This window comes from Phoenix dactylifera, chromosome 9 (genome assembly GCF_009389715.1).
Source record: "Phoenix dactylifera cultivar Barhee BC4 chromosome 9, palm_55x_up_171113_PBpolish2nd_filt_p, whole genome shotgun sequence".
In the NCBI taxonomy this organism is placed as follows: domain Eukaryota; kingdom Viridiplantae; phylum Streptophyta; class Magnoliopsida; order Arecales; family Arecaceae; genus Phoenix; species Phoenix dactylifera.
This window is the reverse complement of record NC_052400.1, coordinates 12,617,964-12,633,763: the sequence shown is the minus strand read 5'-3', so window position 1 is coordinate 12,633,763 and position 15,800 is coordinate 12,617,964.

Genomic DNA, 15,800 nt, shown 5'->3' with positions numbered 1-15,800 from the left:
TGTAAAGCATTGTTGATGGGTTGATTGATAGAAACTGGCATTTGTAATGGTGGAATACTGTAGTTAAATTTTTCCAACGGGTCAAAATCGCATTCCGTAATCCATCTGCCGTATCTGGCAGCAGATCTAGCTAAGCAATGTTATGTTACTACTTTATGAATTACAGTTCTGGAGCTATGCTAGATCCTTTGCACTTAGTTATTTGGGACCGAAACGCTCCGTGGGGAAAAGCCCTCGCCCACCTTCTCTGCATTGCCCATCTCAGATTTTTTTTTTTTTTCCAGTCCTCCTCTCTCCATCGTTGCTCTGTTGTAAAGCTGAGATTCCTACTAAAATTGTCGCATGGACCTGCTTCTAGCTCAACAATGTAATATCTTGCAAGTTCCACCCCATCCAATTACTTGAGGTCCCATTAATTTACAATGTTATCGGTTAACAATATTGGGATTTCGATTTCCGCTAAATAGATATCTTTTCAAATTTAGATGCAAAACTTCTCAAAAATTTAGATGAGGGGCAAGGGCTAACTCCTTATGTCCTATGCCATTTCTAGTCTTGTTTAATGAACCAATTTACCTTGGACCAACTTGAATATAGGGTCTGTTACCATTAAAGATTGATGACCCAGATGCCGAGCAAAAGGAGGATGCTTAGGATGCTGGAGGATTCGACAGTGAGCTACTTGAGAGCTGCAATTTATCTGAAATTTTTTTGAGAAATTTTGATTGTGTTCGGGGATTTCAATTCGTAATCAAGTTTGATCCAAGATAAAGAAGTCCTCTTGTCGGATAGTATCCAGCAAGGAATTCTTTTTCCAATGCCTAAGTCACAAGGATACTCAGAAAATAGAGAAGATTTTTTGAAAGTGACAGTATAATCGTCTGCCAGAGCACTAAAGTATTTGGAAAATTCTCCAAAGAGTAGATTATATAGACAAGGGCCAACGCTCATCGCCCAAGAATTCAGGCACGTGGGTCATTGGTAGGCCAACGCACATTTCAAGGATTATGAGAATGTTTCGCATGGCGCATCACGCTTCGTATGTCTCGCAGGTGCAGTTTAGGAAGCTATCCTGGATTTGTGGCCGAGGGCATTGCCAGCTGTGAGAGATTTGAAATTCGAAAGGCCGGCCTATGTGCTTCTTAGGCTTGCCATGTGATAGATCTTGCTTGGCAAACTAGAGGACTTCGTGGAGGGTTTTAATTAGCTAGGCTTTTGTGTGTGCTATAATTAGCTCCGAGGCATTTCACTTGCCCTCAATTTTCATTGCCGAGCTAGGTCTGTCAGCTCAGGTGGCAGAAGTAGTTTTCTCGATAAGGCCAAGCAGCCGAGGTAACCTATAAAGTCAAGCCAAACGATGCAGTTACTAGCCGTCCTTCCACAACCATTTCTTCCATACTCCCTCATCGAGGTTTACCTTCTACGCCACTTGCCAGGGCCTTCTCTAAGTCTTTGGTGGGTAGCTTTCCTAAGACTGTGCTTTTCGACTCACCCTGAGTCTCCTTTCTTTCTTTTACTTCCCTTTATTTTTCTTTTGTTTGTCACCTATGGATTCATCCACTAGAGGTTGGTCCACAAATGCCAAGGTGATAGATCAGGGTTCTCTTTGCCGGGCTTCTAGACTTAATGGGGACCCATCCTAAGGTAGTTTTGGGTCTAAATATTAAATAGTAGTACTCTGGGGGAGTCCAACCTTGACTGAATCTTTATTCCTCAAAATTTCACGCTAGAGTTGCTTGGTCCTTCGGACTGGGTGGACATCGCCGGAGGAGAATTCAATTGCCTTGTATGAGGAATCCTTTGAAGGCGAGGCTGAGACTCCCTACTCCTCTAATTATCACCATGTTATTGGCTCAATAACAAATAGTCCCAAGACAGCTTGTCCCCAATTCCTAGAGGATAGTCGGATTTTTCTATGTTGTATGGCTCCATGGGATCGTCCCTATTGTGAGTGATGACCCAAAGATTGATTTAAAGATTGATTTTGATGATCACAAAAACCTTGAAGTATAAATACTAATGTTTGTGTTGCAAGGAGAAAGATATTTATTTTGCAAGGAACATAGCAAGTTGGAAGAACACAAGAAGGCCTCCAAAGCCTCTCAAGAAAAAGTTGGAAGAAAAGCTACAATTTATTTGGCCTAAGTTTTCAAGTTTCAAAGGATTCAAGTTGGAAGGAGCAAATTCAAAGGAAAATTCAAAAGAATAGTCCCCGAGTCGACTCCTGAAGAGAACTCGAGTCGACTCCGATGGTTGGCAGGGTCGACTCCAAAGAAAGCGCAGAGTCGACTCTCAGTATTATACAAGGCAAAAGTCAGAGACCAACTTTCGGGCACTGAGAAGCGAGTCGACTCCCGCAAAGCCCGAGTCGACTCCGAGACAGCGCGACCCCAAAAAAGACAGAAGACAGTATTGTTGTCTCTGAGATGCGAAGTCGACTCCAAGACAATTCGAGTCGACCTCCAAGGCAGCGCTACTTCAAAAAGACAGAAGACTGTTTTTCGGATACTGAGAGCCGAGTCGACTCCGGAACAGTTCGAGTCGACTCCAAGACTGCACGAGCCAAAAGACCAGAAGATCGGGAGTTCGGCCTCTGAGCGCCGAGTCGACTCCCAGAATTCACGAGTTGACTCGAGTGAGCCAAGTTGAAGAATACATCTATGGATTCCTTGGATGAGCCGACTCCAAAAGTGCAAGGTCAGCTCCAGATTTTGGCGAGTCGACTCCGGGTTAAGTCGAGTCGACTCCCAGTCGAGAAGACCACTTTAATTCAAATCTGGAACAGTTGCCGAGCCGACTCCAGAAAAGCATGAGTCGACTCCAGATCGCGCGAGTCGACTCCGATCCCAACGGACACATTGTCAGGAGTTGCAGACTGTGCACAACGGCTCTATTTTTGTCTCTAACGGCTAGATTTCTGTTTCCACGACATCTAAAGCTATAAAATCAAGAGGAGAGCAAGGGGAGAACGTATGGAAGTGGGAGAGAACATTTAGGGAAGAGATTTCAAAGAGATTACAAGGGAAATCTCCCATAAGCATAAAAGGGCCATTCAAAGTAAAATAGAGAGAAGAAGAGCATCCAAGTGAATCCCAAAGCTTCCTCTCCATCCGTGTGCTGCCTCGGTGATCCTCTACTTCGTGCAAAATCAGAAGAGGGTTAAGGAAAGAAGAAGCCGAGTTCCTCCATCTACAAACTAGTTTGAAGGCTTCTTCTCTTTACTTACTTATTTATATTTGCTATATTTGCTTATATGAGAAGCTTGTATTTGATTTAAACTCTTGTTCTAATATCTTGTAACTTGATTCAATCAAGGGATTGAATCAAGGGGTTAAGGTTTGTTGGTGAGCCAAAGGGAAAACCAACGTTGTAAGGTTGTGGTTGGTGAGCCTTTGGGAAACAACTGGGTTGATGTGAACCCGGAAAACAATCGTTGTAAGGTTGTGGTTGGTGAGCCTTTGGGAAAACCAACTGGGTTGGATTGTGAGCCTGTGAAAACAATCGGTTGTGTTGCCCTCCCAGATAGACAAACCCAAGAGGGGGGGGGGGTGAATTGGGTTTTAAAATAATTTGAGTAATTAAAACGATGTGGTTGATTAATTAAAAACTATTGCAAGTTATTTAATTAATGCTAAGTGCTGTGAGTGATGTGAGGGGAAGAAGAAGAGAGACAATCCAACACAAACACAAGGTTTTATAGTGGTTCGGAGCTAACCCTTGCTCCTACGTCCACTCCCCAAGTCTCACTTGGGAATTCACTATAACCCCCTTGGATTACAGCTGGTTGTTTTCCAAGCTCACAACCAAACTTGTTGTTTTACGAGCTCACAACGAACTCGGTCGGTTTTCCCAGGCTCACCGACTAGAACCGCCCCGATTGTTTTCCCGGGATCACAATCAAACCCTTACACACGTTGGTTTTAACTCGGCTCACCAACCAACCACAATCCCCTTGATTCAATCCCCGATTGAACTAAGTAAATACAAGTTGTAGAAAGAAAACAGAAAATGAGCTTCTCAAAAAGCAGATGAAAACAATATGAACAATAAATGAAGTTAAGAAGCCTCAAACGCTTTTAGATTGGAGATGAGGAATGGCTTCTTAAACTTCTGGTCTCCTCTAGAAAGAGTAGTCGACTTGAATGCAGGAGAAGGAGGCTTTAATTGCTGGGAAGATGTAGTTGGAAGCAGTAAATGCAGATCTTCCTCTTTTTCGTTGAAGAGCACGTTGCAGAGCTTGAATGCTTGATTAGTTGGAGTGGAATGGTTGTTCTCTGCCTTGCTACAGTCCTCTGTGGCTATTTAAGCCAACCCCCACGGAAACTAGCCGTTAGAGTGCTTTTTCTGCCCGTTCTGAACACTCTGCGCAGCCTGACAATATGACCGTTGGTGGGTTGGAGTCGACTCGCGCGATCAGGAGTCGACTCGGCTGTAGCGGGAGTCGACTCAAGCTTTTCCGGAGTCGACTCGGCAACTGTTCCAAATTTGAATTAAAGTTGCCTTCACGACTGGGAGTCGACTCGTCTTGACCTGGAGTCGACTCGTCAACTTCTGGAGCTGACTTGGCAATTTTGGAGTCGGCTCATCCACTGAAGTCCGTGGATCCAATTTTGAATTTTGTCCACTCGAGTCGACTCGACTGTCCTGGGAGTCGACTCGAATCTCAGAGCCCGAACTCCCGATCCTCTGTCTTTTGGCTCGTCCAGTCTTGGAGTCGACTCGAACTTCCTTGGAGTCGACTCGGCTCTCAGTTTCCGAAAGATGGTCTTCTGCCTTTTGACGTGAAGCTGTCTTGGAGTCGACTCGAGCTGTCCGGGAGTCGACTCGAATCTCAGAGGCAGTAACTTGATTTTCTGTCTGTCTTGGGGTCGCGGTGTCTTGGAGTCGACTCGCGTATTGCGGGAGTCGACTCGAATCTCAGAGTCCATAAAATGCTCTCTGACTTTTTCTTTGTGTACCGCTGAGAGTCGACTCTTGCTTTCTCTGGAGTCGACTTGCCACCTATCGGAGTCGACTCGCGTTCCACTAGAGTCGACTCGAATCTCAGACCCGAAAACTGTTCTCTGACTTTTCTGCCTGTGACTGCTTGGAGTCGACTCGGTGAACATCGGAGTCGACTCGCGCACTTCGGGAGTCGACTCGCTGATAGGTTCTGAGTTGAAGCTTTCTGTCCTTCTGTCTGTTCTCAGTCGGAGTCGACTCGTACTTATCTGGAGTCGACTCGAGCTCGTGCCAGTGAACTTGATACGCTTGGAGTCGACTCGTGATACTCGGGAGTCGACTCGAGTCTCAGACATTGGTTCAAACAGACTCCTTAACTTATCCAAAAATTATGAACCAAGTCTTGGGACACTTAGACAGGATTTTCACTGAAACACTCAATTGAATTCATTAGTAATCAAAAGATATACTCAAATGCTTTGAGCTCATCAAAATCAAATGGGATTTTAATCAATCACTCCACAATCTCCCCCTTTTTGATGATGACAAAACTTTGAGTATATGTAAAATGAATTGCTCAATAAATAATGAAATAAAATCCATAAATGAATTCAAATGTCTGGTAATTCAGTTTATCCAAGCTTGAAAGGAGTGAAACAATAAATTTCGGAGTTAAAGCTCCCCCTTTCATTTAGAATTATATAAGCCTTCATATTATGCAATCAATTGTTTGGCTTATATGTCATTAATGATTTAGTTTGATTAAAATTCAGATTCTCCCCCTCAACATATGCATTCAACTATGTTTTGATTCTCTGAATTTCCTTTTAATGCTTTGAAGTTTTTGAACTGAATTTTTTGTATTTAGAGGGAAAATCTGTCAATTTGTTCTTGTGTAGGATTCAGCTAATCTCCGAATATCCCTTGAATAGATTCTGGAGATTACTCCATTAGGAGCCCCAAAAGAGAGATAATGAGCCTCGAGGTACCGAATCCACTTAGAACAAATTTGTGTGTTTTAAAGAGTTTTATGTTTTTATTGATTTTCATTGATTTCTTTTACATATTTCGCCCCTTTTACATACTTTATACATATTTCTCCCCTTTTTTTTACATATTTTATTTCTCCCCCTTTTTGTCATCATATCAAAAAGGAGGTAATCACACACAATCAATGGCACAACCAATCATCAAATGGCACATAATTGAAGATAAAATGTCTACTCATTGTATTGATATGAATGTGAATACATGTGAGAATACAATAAGTAAAGTAAAACAAAACAAAACACAAAAACATCTATGGCCTCCTCGAGGATGAGGCACCTCCTCTCGAGGATGTGGGTCCTCCTCTCGTGGATGTGGCTCCTCCTCTCAATCGGCTCTGCTCCATGAGGAGGGTGACTGCATCTGTAACATGGCCAAGCTGCGTGATAATAGACGTAGTGGCTCTGCTATGTGTAGTGGAGAGCTCAGTCACCGACGTCTGAAGCCCAGTCACCGACGTCTGAAGTGCGTCCAGCTTGTCGATGAGTACATTCGACAAGCGCTCGGCCCCCTCGGTGGTGGTGTGCATGTCACGACCTATGTCCTCTCGCATCTGTCGAGTGGTGCTCGTGACCTCACTCATGCTGTGGAACTGGGCCTGGACCAAACTCCGGACATTGTAGATCTCTTTCCGTACATGAGCCGTCATGTCAGTCACGGCTGTCAAGGAAGGGACCAACTGAGAAGATACGGGTGCAGGAGTGGGAGCAGGCACCGCACCTCGGAGCTCCCGAAGCAGCTCATCCCTCACATCTCTGACTATCTCCTGTCGCAGCTCCCGGAGCTGCTCAGGATCAATCCGGACCTCCATGGATGGTGGAGCCGAGGAGGAAGGTCCGGCGGAGGTGGTAGGAGCAGGAGGAGTGGATGGAAGGTCTGGATGGTCTGGATGGTCTGGGTAGTCTGAATCGGGCTCAGGACTGGGTGAAGGTCTGGTGGTCTGAGCGGTGAGGGTAGACTTCCTAACCCATACCCCCTCTCTCTTCCGAAACCCCATCCTGTGTAGGGTCCCCACACGCGTGCGATCAGTCCATTGCAAAGCGCGAAAGGGCTCTCCCTCAGAAATGGGAACCTCGTACTCCCTAAAAAGAAGGGTGAAAATCATGCCGTATGGGAGGGTGAGCCTAGGTCTATCTAGGGGCTCACACATATACCTATAGATGAGCTTAGGGAAGTTGATTGGGGTGTCCTGAAGGATATAGAACATAAGAGCTAGGTCTCTCTCATTTACAAAATCAAATCTCCCTGTCTTAGGGAAGATGGACCTAGACAAAATACTCAAGAGGATCCGCACCTCAATCGGTAGTGAGCTTGCGGATACCTCGTCTAGAGGTGACTAGGGTGGATGTCCTAGAACGGCCGTAAGGGCCTCAACCCTATCCTCAGGGTGTGCGGGAGCCACCCCTGCTAATGGAAGGTGGAGGATGTGGGCAATAAGATCCTCCGTGACACGCAAAGGGACACCGGCTACTGTGCCCTCGATACCTCCATCTCCCCGATGGACGGTACCATAGAACTCTCTAATAAGGCCCGGGTAAGTGGGGAGGTCCAGTGTAAGGAAGTACTCTAGGCCCTGGGCCCTAAGTCTATCACCTATGGTGAACCCTTCCCGGGAGAGGAAGTCGAAATCGACATACCTCCCGGTGGAGACGACCTTCCCGGCCAATGGCCTCGCGGGAACCGCCCTAGGCGGGGAACGAGCCGGAGGTGGTTGCCTCGCGGGATCGTGCCGCGCCTTGGAGCGCTGCTCGGGACCGGCCTCGGGTCGGGGCCTCTTCCTAACTACGGTCTTACGCGGCATTTTGACCTAAACTGAGAGAAAAAAGAAAACTAGAGGACGGTGAAGGACCGACGGAAAAGACTCGGAACCGACCGGGAATGACCTAGGAAGGGAGGAGAACTCAATGTCCGGCGAAGAATCGACGGGAAAATGGCTTGGAGACGATCGGGGACGACCTAGAAGTCGGCTCTAGGGCTTTTTGAACAGTGGCGGCTTGAAAGAAAAGTGTTTTCGAAACGACAAATCTAGGGTTAAAAAGTCGGATCCCGACTGCGAGTCGACTCCATTGAGTCGCGAGTCGACTCGACCTCGAGTCGACTCCAGAATATGCGCGAGTCGACTCTCCTTATGCGCCTGTGGACCTCGAGTCGACTCCTGACAGTATGCGAGTCGACTCCCCCTCTGCTGCCATCTTTGCGAGTCGACTCCCGCCAATGCGCGAGTCGACTCCCCCTTAGGAGCCGGCTCTGAAACTTACTCAAGTCGTCTCTAACTTTGGCACGCACCTAAAACTCATGCTATAATCGTGCCGAATGACGGAAAATCACTTAATTAAGATCTGATTTGATGATCATTGGAAAGAAACTCTATTTTTAACCACATTGTAATCATCAAAATCAATGTATCTAGTGGAACCACTAGGATGGATCAATCACTCCTAATCCCCTCCTAAGCACACTAAACCTCTCTTCACTTAGGGGTTTTGTAAAAATATCTGCTAATTGATTATCAGTACAAACAAATTGGAGTGTCACATCACCATTCAATACATGATCTCTTATGAAGTGATGTCTTATCTCAATGTGTTTAGTTCTTGAATGTTGAATTGGATTTTTAGTTAGGTTTATGGCACTTGTATTATCACAATTAATGGGAATTTTATCTTGTTTAATGCCATAATCTTCTAATTGTTGTTTAATCCATAAGATTTGAGCACAACAACTCCCGGCTGCAACATATTCAGCTTCTGCAGTGGATAATGCAACCGAGTTTTGTTTCTTGCTAAACCATGAGATAAGGTTTTCTCCTAGAAATTGACACGACCCGCTGGTACTTTTTCTATCAAGCTTACATCCAGCGAAGTCTGAATCTGTGTACCCTATTAAGTTTAGGCTAGATTCTTTAGAGTACCATAGCCCTATATTCTTAGTTCCTATTAAGTATTTAAAAATTCTCTTAACTGCAACTAGATGTGATTCTTTAGGATTAGCCTGATATCTAGCACACATGCACACACTAAACATAATATCAGGTCTACTTGCAGTAAGATACAGTAAAGATCCTATCATACCTCTATAAAGTTTTTGATCTACAGATTTACCTGATTCATCTTGGTCTAACCTGCATGATGAGCTCATGGGGGTGCTGATTGACTTGTTTCCCTCCATGTCAAACTTCTTGAGCATCTCCTTGATATATTTGGCTTGATTGATGAAGATGCCTCCTTCAGACTGTTTGATTTGAAGCCCGAGAAAGTAGTTCAGCTCTCCCATCATGCTCATCTCAAACTCACTCTGCATCAAATCAGCAAATTCCTCGCAGAGGCGATTGTTAGTAGCACCGAAAATGATATCATCAACATAAATCTGTACTAATAACATATCTTTATTTTACTTTTTCAGAAATAATGTTGTGTCTACATTTCCCCTAGAGAATTCATGTTCTAATAGAAATTTGCTAAGCCTCTCATACCATGCTCTAGGTGCTTGTTTTAAGCCATAAAGTGCTTTGTTCAGTTTATATACATGATTAGGGTATTGATGATTTTCAAAACCAGGAGGTTGTTCTACATATACTTCCTCATTAATATACCCATTTAAAAATGCACTTTTTACATCCATTTGAAATAGTTTGAAGTCCTTAGAGCATGCATATGCTAATAGTAGTCTAATCGCCTCAAGTCTAGCTACGGGAGCAAAGGTTTCATCAAAATCTATACCTTCTTCTTGATTATACCCCTTTGCTACTAGTCTAGCCTTATTCCTTATAATAATTCTATTTTCATCAAGTTTATTTTTATAAATCCATTTAGTACCAATAATTGGATATTCAGAAGGTCTCTCTACTAGATTCCACACTTTGTTTCTAGTAAATTGGTTTAGTTCTTCTTGCATTGCATTTATCCAATTTACATCATTTTCGGCTTCTTCTATATGTTTGGGCTCAAAGTGTGAAACAAAAGCTAGATGGTTATTCAAATTCCTAAGGGATGCTCTAGTCCTAACGGGTTGAGATGGATCATCTAGAATTAGTTCCTTAAGATGCCCATGAGCATACCTCCAAGCTTTAGTTAGCCCATGATCCATAATAGCCTCTTGGCTTGATGATTCTCCTTCAATCAACTTTTGATTATCATCTTGTAATCCCATCTTATCTATCTTTTCTTCAAGTATTTCAAAATCATCATCAAAATTAACCTTCTTACTAGACGAGATGTCACTAGAGTCATCAAAAACAACATGTATAGATTCTTCTATAACTAAGGTTCTTTTATTAAAGACTCTATAGGCTTTACTAGTTGTAGAATAACCTAAGAATATTCCTTCATCAGATTTAGGGTCAAATTTTCCTAGATTATCTTTCCCATTATTATGCACAAAACACCTACATCCAAAAACATGAAAATAATTAACCTTTGGTTTTCTGTTTTTCCACAGTTCATAAGGTGTTTTCTTTATAATGGGTCTCAATAGAACTCTATTTAGTATGTGACAAGAGGTATTAATGGCTTCTCCCCAAAAGTACTTAGGGAGGTTACTTTCACATAACATAGTTCTAGCCATTTCTTCTAGTGTTCTATTCTTCCTTTCCACCACTCCATTTTGTTGTGGTGTCCTAGGTGCTGAGAAATTATGGGTTATCCCTTTCTTACTACAAAATTCATTAAATGACTGATTTTCGAATTCGGTACCATGGTCACTTCTAATGGCTATGACTGAAGACTCTCTAGCATTTGTTACTTCCTTATGGAACTTCTTAAACATAGAAAATGCTTGATCCTTATGCACTAGGAACATGACCCATGTGTACCTAGAGTAATCATCTACTATAACTAGACCATATTTATTTTCACCTAGGCTTGTTGTTCTAGTTGGACCAAATAGGTCCATGTGTAATAATTCTAGAGGCCTAGAGGTAGAGACACATTTTATGGATTTAAAAGAGTTCCTAGATTGTTTGCCAAATTGACATGCTTCACATATTTTGTTCTTTTCAAATTTTAATTTTGGCAAACCTATCATGGAGTCTCTTTTAACTAGTTTAGTTATTGTGTCCATGCTTGCATGACCTAACTTACGGTGCCATAACCAACTAGCATCATTATCTTTAGTTTCATTTACAACTAAACATTGGTTATGTTTTGCAAGATCTTCTAGGTCTACAACATATACATTTCCACGTCTAATCCCTTTAAAAACTAAACTATTATCATTAGGGTTTGTTATAATGCATAGTGATGGCTTAAACATAACATCATACCCTTTATCACATAATTGACTAATGCTTAATAAGTTATGCTTAAGACCATCAACATATCTAACATTATCAATAAAAGTAGAAGGAGTGATTTGAACTTTACCAATACCAATTATGTGACCTTGGTTGTTGTCTCCAAAAGTCACAGCACCTCCCTTCTTAGCTTCAAGGGTGAAAAATTGATCTTTGTCACCCGTCATGTGCCTTGAGCAGCCACTATCCAAGTACCAGCAGTTTTTGTTGACCTTGGCTGCAAGACACTCCTACACAAGCAAATCATGTCATCTTAGGTACCCAAGTTTTCTTGGGTCCTTCATGGTTAGTCAAGTTGGTTCCTTTTGGAACCCATACCCTTTTAATTTTCCTTTTTGTTTTATTTTTCCTAAAATTACACACATTTGCTTTATGACCTATAGTACCACAGCAAAAGCAAGTTATTTTCTTAGTTTTAGTTTTCCCAGCTTTAACAAAGAAGTTACTAAGAAGTTTTTGTTTATTTCTTGGTTTATATCCTAAACCCGCTTTATTAAATACGGCTCGTTGACTATTTAGTATCATGTTTAATTTTTCAGAACTATATGTAAATTTTTCAACTAAGGATTTGTATTTGTTAAGTTCTTTAGTTAGAGTTTGATTATCTTTAGTTAAGGTACTATTCTTTTGAGTTAAAAGTTGGTTGCTTGTCTTAAGTTCTATATTTTCTTTAATGATTAAATCCTTATCCTTAACTAATTTATCGTATTTATGTAGGTATGATTGATTAGCTATTTTTAGTTCTTTATTCTTAAGATTTATGGCCTTATATTCTACCATTAATTCATTAAATGCATCATAAAGTTCATCAAAAGAAAAATCAAGATGCGTATCGGAAGTTACCTCGTTTTCGTTGGCCATGAAGCAGAAATTGGCCTTCTCTTCTTGTTCATCATCTGATGAGGAGGATGATGAGTCGGAGTCGGATAGTGTAGTGACAAGAGCCTTCTTCTTCTTGTACTTACTCCCCTTCTTCAGTAAGGGGCACTCTGCTCTTATGTGACCCGGCTTCTTGCACTCGTAACACCCAATCCCCTCATTTTCCCTTTCCTTACCTTTGTCCTTGCGGTAGGAATTTGAGGGGCCTCTCCTTTGATGATACGCCTTCTTGTGGTTGATAAATTTTTTGAACTTGCGCACAAGAAGTGCCTCACCATCATCTTCCTCATCTTCTTCTTTTTCACTGCTGCTGCTGCAAGATAAGTCTTTGTTAGATGAAGTAGATTTTAGTGCTAATACCTTTTTCTTATGAGAGGACTCTTCCTCGTTGTGTTGCTTCATGGTTAGCTCGTGCGTCATCAAGGATCCAAGGAGCTCCTCGAGTGGTAATTTGTTCAAGTCCTTGGCTTCTTGGATTGCCGTCACTTTAGCTTCCCAAGACCTTGGTAGACACCGAAGGATTTTCCTGACAAGCTCACTGTTAGTATAGTTCTTGCCAAGGCTTTTTAGGCCATTGACAATATCAGTAAACCTAGTGAACATGCATGTAATTGTTTCATTAGAATCCATTTTAAATAGTTCATATTTATGAACCAATATATTAATTTTGGATTCTTTAACTTGATTTGTGCCCTCATGGGTCACTTCAAGTCTATCCCAGATCTCTTTTGCAGAGTTGCAAGTAGAGACCCTATTAAATTCATTTCTATCTAAGGCACAATAAAGTACATTCATAGCTTTAGAATTAAGTTGTGCCTTCCTCATGTCATGTTCATCCCAATCCTTTTCTAGTTTGGGTACCTTGACACCCTCTACATATATGGATGGGATGTATGGGCCATTTACTACAATGGTCCACATCTCATAGTCTTGGGCTTGGATGAATATTCTCATCCTAGCCTTCCAGTATGAGTAGTCGGATCCATTAAAGAAAGGGGGTCTTTGGGTGGACTGACCCTCAATGTGGGAAGATCCAAATGGGGTTGTCATTTTGATCTTTTAACTCTTGGGTGGAAGAGTTTTAGGCTCTGATACCACTTGTTGCCCAGATAGACAACCCAAGAGGGGGGGGGGGTGAATTGGATTTTAAAATAATTTGAGTAATTAAAACGATGTGGTTGATTAATTAAAAACTATTGCAAGTTATTTAATTAATGCTAAGTGCTGTGAGTGATGTGAGGGGAAGAAGAAGAGAGACAATCCAACACAAACACAAGGTTTTATAGTGGTTCGGAGCTAACCCTTGCTCCTACGTCCACTCCCCAAGTCTCACTTGGGAATTCACTATAACCCCCTTGGATTACAGCCGGTTGTTTTCCAAGCTCACAACCAAACTTGTTGTTTTACGAGCTCACAACGAACTCGGTCGGTTTTTCCAGGCTCACCGACTAGAACCGCCCCGATTGTTTTTCCGGGATCACAATCAAACCCTTACACACGTTGGTTTTAACTCGGCTCACCAACCAACCACAATCCCCTTGATTCAATCCCCGATTGAACCAAGTAAATACAAGTTGTAGAAAGAAAACAGAAAATGAGCTTCTCAAAAAGCAGATGAAAACAATATGAACAATAAATGAAGTTAAGAAGCCTCAAACGCTTTTAGATTGGAGATGAGGAATGGCTTCTTAAACTTCTGGTCTCCTCTAGAAAGAGTAGTCGACTTGAATGCAGGAGAAGGAGGCTTTAATTGCTGGGAAGATGTAGTTGGAAGCAGTAAATGCAGATCTTCCTCTTTTTCGTTGAAGAGCACGTTGCAGAGCTTGAATGCTTGATTAGTTGGAGTGGAATGGTTGTTCTCTGCCTTGCTACAGTCCTCTGTGGCTATTTAAGCCAACCCCCACGGAAACTAGCCGTTAGAGTGCTTTTTCTGCCCGTTCTGAATACTCTGCGCAGCCTGACAATATGACCGTTGGTGGGTTGGAGTCGACTCGCGCGATCAGGAGTCGACTCGGCTGTAGCGGGAGTCGACTCAAGCTTTTCCGGAGTCGACTCGGCAACTGTTCCAAATTTGAATTAAAGTTGCCTTCACGACTGGGAGTCGACTCGTCTTGACCTGGAGTCGACTCGTCAACTTCTGGAGCTGACTTGGCAATTTTGGAGTCAGCTCATCCACTGAAGTCCGTGGATCCAATTTTGAATTTTGTCCACTCGAGTCGACTCGACTGTCCTGGGAGTCGACTCGAATCTCAGAGCCCGAACTCCCGATCCTCTGTCTTTTGGCTCGTCCAGTCTTGGAGTCGACTCGAACTTCCTTGGAGTCGACTCGGCTCTCAGTTTTCGAAAGATGGTCTTCTGCCTTTTGACGTGAAGCTGTCTTGGAGTCGACTCGAGCTGTCTGGGAGTCGACTCGAATCTCAGAGGCAGTAACTTGGTTTTCTGTCTGTCTTGGGGTCGCGGTGTCTTGGAGTCGACTCGCGTATTGCGGGAGTCGACTCGAATCTCAGAGTCCATAAAATGCTCTCTAACTTTTTCTTTGTGTACCGCTAAGAGTCGACTCTTGCTTTCTCTGGAGTCGACTTGCCACCTATCGGAGTCGACTCGCGTTCCACTGGAGTCGACTCGAATCTCAGACCCGAAAACTGTTCTCTGACTTTTCTGCCTGTGACTGCTTGGAGTCGACTCTTACTTCCTTGGAGTCGACTCGGTGAACATCGGAGTCGACTCGCGCACTTCGGGAGTCGACTCGCTGATAGGTTCTGAGTTGAAGCTTTCTGTCCTTCTGTCTGTTCTCAGTCGGAGTCGACTCGTACTTATCTGGAGTCGACTCGAGCTCGTGCCAGTGAACTTGATACGCTTGGAGTCGACTCGTGATACTCGGGAGTCGACTCGAGTCTCAGACATTGGTTCAAACAGACTCCTTAACTTATCCAAAAATTATGAACCAAGTCTTGGGACACTTAGACAGGATTTTCACTGAAACACTCAATTGAATTCATTAGTAATCAAAAGATATACTCAAATGCTTTGAGCTTATCAAAATCAAATGGGGTTTTAATCAATCACTCCACAAACAACAAATTAGATTGTAATCAAGGTAGTGCATTGTCGATGAAAAAGATTCTACATTAGAGGCTATTTTGGAGCAAAAAACAAAACTCAATTTTGATTAGCAACATCACACAGTTTATTAGCTGAGTTAGCAAAAACCCTTGTACACAAGAAGGTCGTATGCATGCGAAACCCCAAATCAAGACTAAGATAAGTTTACATACATAACATAATAACTATTTAAATGACAAATCATATCATTTTTTAAGGGGGGAAAAAAAAAAGACCATCTCAACCTTCTATATTTCCTCCAAAGTGCATATCATTATGTTGATTTTTTTTTTTTTTTGGAGAAAAAGTGCTGAAGTCTAAAGATGGGTTATTTGCACACATGCAAAAAAGTGGAGATAGTGTACCCAAAAAAAAAGAAGTGAAGATATAGATTGGCTTATGGTGAGAATTTATAATTTGATCATGTTTTACTTTCAATTTCTCCATTGATAGGTATCAAACAGTGTGGGGTATAAAATAATCAGAAAAATAAGTCAACAGTCTAATAATAAAACAAATCAGGGGAAGGAGAACTCTCGGC